At 36.3% G+C, this 10,751-nt stretch overlaps 1 protein-coding gene across 2 annotated transcripts in view; it reads right to left on the reverse strand.

Moving 5' to 3' along the window:
• Positions 1 to 9,698, reverse strand: part of LOC117207384 (tensin-1-like) — a 197,541-nt gene extending 187,843 nt beyond the window's left edge. For both annotated transcript variants that reach the window (XM_033447561.1, XM_033447559.1), the window contains exon 1: positions 9,495 to 9,698. The gene's annotated coding sequence lies outside the window, so the exon portion shown is untranslated. The remainder of the gene's footprint in view (positions 1 to 9,494) is intronic.
• Between the last annotated feature and the right edge of the window lie 1,053 nt (positions 9,699 to 10,751).

A 10,751-nucleotide genomic window follows, 5' to 3' on the forward strand; every position in this document is an offset into this window, starting at 1 on the left:
TGCGTCGGGATCGCAACGAGGCAACGATTTTATGGGTTCGATGAATTCATTGAAGCGTATTGGCTGGATAAAAAATTTTCTCATCGATAAAATGAAAATTCGCGCCACGGTTTATGCTCCTGAATGTTTTTATGGGAGAAAAGATGGGACTGCGAGTGATTTCCATTTTTTGTAATTCTTAATCCGAATTAATTGAAAAATAAAACAGAGAAACGAAATATAATACTGATGCGGATGCTGATAAAACATTCAGAAATTTCTGATTTCAAAATTTAGTCATAATTAACATTGGCAAATTTTTACTCGAAACAAAATTTATGAATAAAATTTTAAATACAAAAAAAAAAAAAAAAATACAAAATATACATCTATCGAAATAATGTAGTGAAATGTTCACAGTTTGAAACAACTGGTTCATTACTTTTATACGGTAAACGTGCACCTCGTTTAAATACAATCGCGTTAATAATCACTAAATCATTATGCCAGAATTATTTTACTTTGACTATAATGACATATACAAAAATTCTATTTTCTTTTACTCTGTATTGCAATATTTTGTATTTTGCAGACATTTCGGTACAATAGCGTGCAATGGACAAAGAAAACAAAAGGGAAATCGAAAAAAACATGCAGGATAATCCGTGACAAGTTACACGCGATGTTTTGCATGATCCGGTAAGCCGTGACGAACGGAAGAGAACGAACAAGAGAAGGAAAGTATATAAACGGTGGCTGTTTATCGAAACGTCATGCGCAGGCAGCCTATCAAAAGCAGAATCGCTCTCGGGACTCGGGAGCCTCCTCGTTCCCTCATTTCCACGCACGCTTCATTTCCCATACACACTACAAACGTTTGTTTATAGTTAGTGCCGAAAGCTGCTGGCAGCAGCACGGTGTCTACCTTCTTTTATCATTTCATCGATACCGAACTTCCTCGCAAGACTGAACTTGAAGCGTTCGCTTCAAACTTCAATGATTATATGCATCCTATGTGCATCATTCTATGATATGATAATACATCCGTATTTTAACGATGAAAGAGAAGGTAGTAGTATTTCTGTAAACTGTTTCCGCTCCTTGTGTAATATGCATGTAATTAACATTTTTTTTTTTTTTATTGAAACTTGATATTTTAAGATGTGTAATTTGATGCAAAGTAAAATAATTCTTAATGATAATGTTTCCCTTTATTAAGCGGACGTTTCATGATTCAGGGTCATTTCAAGGTCATAGTATAGGTTGTTGAACTCGTCTTAATGTCAGCCACAACAGTATGGAGTTAAAAATACGTGGTAACAGTGCAGGTGATGTTGACTTCTTATCGAAAGAACAATTTCTTGGAAATTTCTTATATTAGAATTTGTAGCCAAACGAAAGCTGATTAATTTTTATTCAAAACATTTGTTTGTCAAATTATCGGGAGCGTCTGAAAAATCGTGGTGACATTTACGCGTCACACACTGTACAAATGTTAATCTCATGTCGGAACATTTTCTTTCTACGTTACTACAAAATAGAAAAGAGATAATTTTTCAAATAAATATAATAAATGAGATGATTCTGTTCTGTATTTTCTGTTCCTATTTCCTGCTTGTAAATATCCTTTTTCGCGGATAACACACTTGAAACGGCGCAGACATGCTAGAAACTCGCATCTGTTTTATTCGTAAATAGACGTCTGTTATTAATTCATTTAAGTACAGCGGCTGCTTCAGTATCTTGTCATTTCCGAAAAACGATCTTGTTTCTTCCTCATTTTGTTTCTTTTTTTTTCATTCCTTCTCCGGAGCAATCTACTTGTTTCACAGGCCAATGGTTACGAAACCAATCAGTGTAACCCGCTCGAATGGAAGGCTCGGCAGGTGTACAAAGAGCTGCTGCACGAAAAACGAACAAAATATTACGCGAATTCCGAAAACGCGGACAAAAAAACGCCGTTACATTTGCGTCATTCTGCGTGAAAACGTATTTTTCACACAAACATGACAAACGTCGTCTAATACAAGATCCATTTCAATTGTAAGTTCCTTTCGCTTTGTTCGATATGAATCTACCATCAGCTTTAAAAAATAGTAGCTAGTCTTTCGATTCAAAAGTGTTTCTACTGTTATTCTAATTTCTATTATTATTTTAACTTCAAGTATTTGAAAGATACTCCTCGAAAGCATAGTAATTGGGGCAGATAATTAAACTGCGGATTTTTATGCAGTTATAGGAAATTTAAAATGCCTGTAAAAATGCGCAAAATATACGAAGCGTGGTAGCTATGTATTATAATATCTAGTGGATGAAATAAGTTTCTACTTACATTCCATTTCCTTAATGAAATTTATAAAAATAAGAATTTGCATAATAATCTGCAATCTGCTGAATACTTGAGGAATAAGGAGGAAAAAGAAACAAAGAATATTACAAAAATACCTTCACCGAGAAGATCAAATTTTAATATTTTATTCCACCAGTGACGAATTTTACCATCATCGTTTATAATATGAGGTTTATCTTTTCGTTAGACGTCATAAAAATATGAGAAAAGAAAGATAATTTAGAAAATTATTTTAATCGTTTCTTCATTGAATATCACAAAGTATTGAAACAAAATAAGAAATGTCTATTTTTATTATATTATCAAAACCAACAAAATCTTAACAATATTATATATTTTACTTATTTATTTTTTATGCATGAAGCTTTATTACTTCTAATGTAACGCAGACTTACACTACTCAGATACATTGGAAATAAAAAGACTGGAAATATATTTTCTTTCGTAGACATCATCTATTTTTAAACAATAGACATTAAAACCTTGAACGATATCCAAAGTGAACATTTTACAGATGCGTATGTCTAGAATATAATAAAAGATTATAAAACTACGCGAAAAGAAAGAAGTTTAACTGCTTCTACGAATTTTGTAATTTTATTTTCCATTTACTTCAACCATGTACCAGTTCTAAACAATGTACTAGAATCCAAAATGAATACGTAGACAGGTCTGAATAATTTAATCGGAAGTCGTAAATTTCCAGCGAAACTGTTCGCGGAGTCCATAAAAGCGAAGGCTTCTTAATCAAATTTTAGCGAGAGAAAAATCGCAATTAACGCGGCAGTTTAATCGTACGTAATAGCTGCGCCAATTTTGCCGAATATGCAAGAGCCCGCAGAGCTCTGTCAGGACATCAATTTGCGTTATGCAGCGTGCTCGTTCAATCTCCTTCGAAGGTCCTGCCGACCGAATCACATTCCTGGGCGGCCTCGTTTCTCCCTTCAGGAAAATTCAGCGACCACTAAAGGTTTTCGTTAAATTATTCAGGGCCACGAGTCGACCCGTGGAAGGGCGATTTCCTTTCGGGTGATCGATCAATTAAGTCGACGACTATCCCGGAACAATCGTGCTTTATTATCTGACGAATCCTGAAACCATTTCATTCCGGCTATTCATCTCGCTGCGTTCTGCAACCACGGAATAGAATTTTTCGTCTTTTCGTCGTTACGAGACCATGACCTACGAAAATGTTATTTCTGCGATTATCTAACATGAGATTGCGGTTTCTCGTCACAATTCGTTGTAGTGCATACTTGCGTACATTTCATACGTTTGCTACGCTTGTTAGAATAACATTAGAGTGCGTATGAAGACCGCAGGCCAAGCAGTCATGTTTCTTATTTTGAGCAGTTTTAAAATTCAGTATATTTCCAATCAAGCCTACTTTATCAAAATTGTCATTGACTCTTCTGAGTTAGACGCGTGGTTTTTCTAGTCACTTTCGTTCCATCCAGGATTACTTTCGATAATATGATTCAAACGATAAAGTAGAAATATGAGAATTATTTTCTAATGACACGTTAATAAATATACGCGCGTAAATGATATATATCGTCTCGCATTATAAATAAAAAAGAAGGAATCATATTTAAGGTATGTTTCTATAATCGTTAAGACGGCATTCTCATAACCGAAAAATATGCACATTCATAAGAATATTGTACATAATTCATCTTCTCTTTTTTACCAGTTCAACAATCGAAAATCCCTTAGTAAAAACCCAATTACGTTTTTTCGACACTTCTTGAACCCTATAACGCCCGTTTGTCAAATATAAATTATGCTTCTAACGAAACGTAAAAAGCCTCGGGAAAACGGTTCTTAACGAGAGCGCTCGGACGAATGAATCGTATTATACGAGTAATTCGCCGATGCGGACATCAAAGATGGAAAAATCTTAAGGTTTGCCATCGTTCAAGAAACGGGACTTTGAATTTCGATAAAACTGAAAGGGCCTCTGCCAATCGCTCTTTCCGGGTTAAAAAGGAACGTATAAAGCGCACGCCGAGAACGACGGTACAGGAGAAAGTGCATTAATTGCATCGCTTGATCATCGAATGGCGTGTCCGATCTTTCTAAGCGTGCGAGTTTTACGATCGATGAGAAGAATATCGTGCGAGATCGGGTTCGTCTGCCGCCGGAAATGACGCGACTTTTCCACTGACGTATATATATATATATAGAGAGAGAGAAGAAGAGAGAGAGGAGCTTTATGACATCGCGGTGTAATATCGGACGATATTTCCGTCACGTAAATTCGTAACGGCCGCTCGATAGAGAGCACCGAGAATTCGATTGGAAAACGATGGCCTGAAGTTGAAATGTTGAAACCAAATGTACGAATTCGAGGAATACGCCCGGAACAGAATCGTACGTTTTGAACAGCGGCCTTGGAACTTTTCTCCCATCATCGGCCGTATAGCGAATTTCGAAAGTCAGATGTATGGTGTACACCGACATGTCATAGCTCGGTTAGTTTTCAGGAATCTATTGACAGGACCCTTTTCTCTGGTTTATTCAGCTTATCGCATATGAAAGAACGATTTGATTTGTTTGTTATCACAATATGATGAAAAGTCTGTTATAGGTACATGTGCGTATAGTACGCATCATTTTACGATGAAACTGTGTTCTTTTTGTAACGATCTTTATTTAAATATTTATTTATTAAATATTTGTAATTTTAAAGTAAATGTAAATGTACTAGTAGAGCATGAGAGTATAAAATAAATATGATAAGTATACAGCATTATTGCCAGACTGGTAAAATTGGAGGCTAAATGTTTGGACATTTTCTCGTTTTTCGCATGATATGTAATATAATTATTAAATCGCAGATAAAATAGCTTGTACTAATTTTGTTCTTTGTTATTGTGTATCAGGCAATTATAACAAATTAAAATAATCTTTGTCTATAAGTCGTCCAAGTTCTAAGCTATGGAATAAATAACAAAGCTGTCACGATGGAGATCAGTAAACTTATAATCAACGTGTTATTCGCATGATTAAACGAAAAATATTGCTTTCAATTATCAAGTTATTATTAATGTACACTTTTCAATAGAATACGCGCACCGATAACAAGAATCGATCAAAATGCCTGGATATTTATAACGTACATAAAAATACGTATCTACATTCAGTATATCACTTCAAAGTAGAAAGTAACTTCGTCAAAAGTCATTTGACCAACTTCAGTTGTCACCAACACATTAAATCTTCGTAACTTATTCAAGAAAATTAGCTGCGTGCTGATAATCTTAGCAAGTAACGATGCAATTTGTCCCTTCACCGTAAATCTTAATTGAAACATTCAATTAAAACGCTAACTGCGTAACCCTGTTTTTGAAACTCAGTTAACGCCTTTGGAAATCACTCGAGCTACACAGAAATATGTATATGCTAATGATAGACCCAGATTTCCGAATTAACGAGGCAGCCACAGGCTTAAAATGGGAAGTTATTACGACGCAATATTCCAAGGCACGAACTAGAAGTTTCTTTAGGACGAAAACTCTCTTCGCAAACTCTTCTGTAAGTGAAACTTGAAACCTGCATAATTGACATCAAATTTCTGGCAACTGGGAACGTTTTTCAATGAAATTCCGGCAGCCCCTTCAAACACGCAGTCTTCTTTTTCATCGTATAATCTCCGTGAAAATAGGTGACGGATGACGAGTATATTGGCGTCTTGTGTTACATGAAATTTCAAAGGAACTGCTTGACACAATTTCCATGGTCGATCAAATACGCGTGGCTGGAAACTGGGAACTTTTAATATTCCTGTATCTGAATGAATATGGAACGCGAGGCTATAAAAAGCACACTCTAACAAAGATAGACGGGTGGTTACACACAGTAAAAGGAAAGTAATAGCTTTATCAAAAACAAAATTTGTAGTAACAATTGAATTTATGTATCTCTCGTTTGCAAGTAGAGAATCAATTTCTTTATTTCATCGTGCATATTGTCATGTATGAAATTAACATTGATTCCATTAAACTAGTCTCGAATTAATCACAATTAAGATAAAATTTCTCCAAATTTCTGGGATTTATTTATGACATTGGATAATTTTCATTGCATCGAAGATTCAGAAACATTAAGTGAAATAAAGATTTCGTAAGATTACGTACGAAATAAATCACAGATTGCTACTTTGTATTTTATTTCCACTTTAAATAACATTTTTTTAATTTCATCTGTATTATAACTACACCCAAAGTTATACCCTTTGTTATTTTTTAATAAAAATTACTACAATTTAAAACTACTATCTGTAGGATTTGTTTTTGTTCGATTATACATGTATGTATGTGGCTGCAATATATTCCACGATGAAAAATTTAATTCAATAGTAGTCCAATAAAATTGGAACGTTAGCAAAACGTGCTGTATGCATCGCATCGGCATTGAACACAATCGAATACCACTTACGATTCTTCAATCGCACTCATTGATTGGTGAAAATAAAATGAAATCCATCAATTTTATTCACATCTTTAACAACGTGTGTTCATTTTTTACTAAAACCTAGGAATTTATACTTCTTTACAGTTTCACTCTCTTTGATAAAAATACATTTTCCAATATGTTGTAACAGGCTTTCGTTTCGAAACATGTTTTTCGACCATGTTTTCAATTAGTTGGAAATTTATTGAAAGTTCTAAAATCACGGTATTATATAATCATAGGTATTACAGAAATGGATTAACGATGAGACTGTAGATGTTTCTGCAAATTTCAATACCTATGAACTCGACTACAAAAATAGAATCTAAACAGAGATTCGCTTCGTCCACTAAGTATCTTTGCGAATATTTTACTTTATATATGTTACATATTTTACATTTTACGTCCATTCTGTAGATTTTTGTCTATTAGATTTCTCATAAATACATTAACACATATATATATACTGGTCACGACAGTCATTCAAGACGCTTTTACTATATTCTTCTGAATTATTTCTTCTGAAAGAAATTTCTATAAAGTCGAATGAATTTATTTAATTGACGTGGAATTACACAAGAGATTATAACATTTTCCTGCTATTCTGATAACAGTGTATTGCCATTAATCGTTAAAAGGTAAATGCGAAAGCAGAAACGCAACGTTTCTCGAATGAAGAAACAGGAAAGCATAAATATCATTGCAATTTAATATTCCTACCTTTAATCCTATATATATTATCTTCCGCGATATCAAGTAATTATCTGAATATCGAAGAATTTATACGATATCCTATCGCGAAAATCCGTTTCATGAAACAATTCGTTAAATTCAATTCATTATACGATGCACGAATTTGGGTCCGAAATAAAGCGATTGAACGGTCGATCGGTCCAGTCATCACTTTTACCTTTTATCATATTGATAGGCCGTGCCGACAATTATCTTTTCGTTTGAAATTTGCGATGAAGCGTGTGCATCGATAGCCAGGCGAAACTCGTACTCGTATCAATTGGCCCCTGCGATCTGGCAAAGCGCTCGTTTCATCCCCCATACCCAATTTACTAAAAGCAATGAATTTTTACCATACGCGGTATTACGTGGTTATTTACAAAATGCGCGCACGCGAACGCTTTTCAATGAGAGAGAGAGAGAGAGAGAAAGAGAGAAGATCGTCAATTCGAAATGGTCGTCCAGCGAAAGTAATGAATTTTTATTGGGCCTCTCGCGCCGCCCGTTTTACAGGGACCGTATCGACGCAAGAGGCTTTTTCATCGTGAAATCATTAGCAGAGATTCCCCGTTTACCAAGGGCGATGCATTTTTACGAGACGTGACGTCACCGGTTTGCGAAAGACAGGCAACATCGTGGCGGTTAAACGACCGACCAAACGATTCGCCGTGTTGTCCCGGCCTGCTCGGCAACGCGATACTTTTATTTTTAATTGGGTTACTCAAACTAATTAATTCTCGGCCCAACCTCTCATTAATGCGACAGAGAAATTAACGACGGGAAAAAAAGAGCCATTGACGTTCCGAGTAGAAAAGTCGGTAATTTATGGTCCGCGTAAATGCTCGCCGTGTGTAAAATACTTTTTACGCCTGACCCCTCTCCCCCTCTCCGCTTCCTCTTTCAACCCATCCTCCTGTCTGCGACCATGAATTTTTCAAAAACTCCGTTGATCGAAGCCGATTGATTGGCTTCGTTGTTCATGGTCACGCGCCACAGATATCCTTGATTTTTATGTGTAATTTCTTTTTAATTCGAAGTACCGTGCGAATATGAAGTACCTGGACTATGTTTGGCGACGATAAACTTTAAGAGAAAACTTATTTTTTGCAGGGAATTCAGGGATTTGGGAAATTTCAGGGATTTAAATTGTACAGGATCCGATGAAATGTTTTAATATTTCGACTTCGTAAATTCTTAAGCCGATAATAAGGATTTTAAGATACCATTAAACGGTTTGTACATGCACGTGCATATGTAGTGCCTCGATATAACTTTACACAATGTAAAAGTTACGAGTGCAACCGGAAATATTTGATGCTACACTGTGACAGAGAAAATATTCAATGTCACAATTTTAAAAGACACTGCATAAAATTGTTACGTCAGTTACGTATTGCATTCTTGAAATCACGTTGTTGCTAATTATAATTCAATATGCTGAATAAAAATTTCTATTTACCCCAACCGCGCGCCTGTTTGTAATTTTCTATTTTGACTTATCTACTTACGATTCTCCGTTTCACGTAAAACCAAACACGAATTGTCAAAGAAAATACCAATTCATTTAAATTGTACGATATAAGAGAAAACTTTTCCATTTGTAATTTTTCATTTATGACTTTCAAATCGTCAACGAAACCTATCCATTCAAATTATCCGAAGAAAGCTTTCCTCGATATCACAGTTTCCCACGTACAATAATTTCCTTCGACTCTGCTAAATAATGAAAATCATCACAGACGGCACATTTCCTATCCTATATACCGCTTCAGAACCTAAGCGCTGAGTAGCGAACACCGGAAGTTAGGAAACACGTACTACGAACGTTTTCACCCCTTCGATGGTTCCCTTCGCCGCGCCGATAATAATTTCACCCCTCTATTCTTGAAACCCGTCTTCCTCGTTACAAGCACAGCACGTCATTTTTAATGAACGCGTCTGACGTTCGTTAGGAAAATTTGAAGCAAGCATGTCTTACCTCGTCTGCGTTCACCCTGAGGTAGCACGCCAACTCACACTAGCATCACGCACGAACCTCGCCGGGACGCACTAGAAACTCGCGAAAAAAGAAAGTTTGGCAGGTCGGGTGAAAAGGCACCCCCAATCGCGAGCAGGTACCCGGGTGATACACGAATGACTCGCTGGACGCGACTGACAGTACCGTGTTGCTCCACGTGGGCTCCAAGCTCCAACCACCCCGTGAAACCTACACAGTCGCGTGACGGATCATACACGAGCGTAACGCACACCGACGAACTGGTAACGGGAGGGGGCTGTGATCATGCGCACTCCTGCAGCTTCCTTGGATTCGAACTTCCACTCTCTTTCTCTTTTTCTTGTTAAACGCGTAATTAGCAGCATTTCGCGGCTACGCTGCCCGATAATCGGTTATGGAATGCAATCGCTACCGGTTGATGCTTCTACCGCGTCTGCCCCTGCTTCCGCTTCTACAACGAACGTTCCTTGCTTTCCAATGACTGTCCTGACTAACTCGCGATCGAGGGATGAAATGATTGTTTGGTCCTTCGTACTTGGAAACATCCGCGAGAACTTGGTTCGAATGTCACTTTAGGTTTAATGGAAAATCAGTAGGAAATTGTTAGGATCTTCGAGAATTATTATTTTATTCGAAGTAACAATTTCTAACAGATTTTCGAAGTTCCTCGTCTTATTCACCTCGAACTTCTTTGATAGGATTTAGATCAAGAAACTGTGAAAACGCCAATTCACTATACGTATTATCGTAACTCTTACATACAATTATAATAAATTTTAACTATGTACGATATATATATACCGAATTGTAACTATACACGAATACAAAGTTCCCAACAAGCCGTATATATATATTTGGTGAAACTTCATTGATATCTATTCCCATTCCACTACCAGTTCACCTAACTTTTGTCCTCGACTATATATATATCTATCTGTTCATTATGCGCATAGTAAAATAAGCAATGCAGCCATCGTATATCAGAAACATGAAAGAAATTCTCATAAAAACGCCCTATCACTCTGTTAATAACAAATGCAAATTTCTAGCATTATAAAGAGATTTATAAAACTCGGACGATGGCGGGCGCGTTGGTTGCACCAAAGATACGGTAATGAATCGCTTCTCAATAAGCTGCAAGTTGGTTACGATGTTGCTAATTAAGTCATCCGTTATCATTTTTATCGTTTGGTGTACTCGGAGGAATTTCCAGCTCGCAATCGAGCTTGATAAAGATCG

Source organism: Bombus bifarius, unplaced genomic scaffold (assembly GCF_011952205.1).
Source record: "Bombus bifarius isolate JDL3187 unplaced genomic scaffold, Bbif_JDL3187 scf7180000008028, whole genome shotgun sequence".
Taxonomy (NCBI): Eukaryota; Metazoa; Arthropoda; class Insecta; order Hymenoptera; family Apidae; genus Bombus; species Bombus bifarius.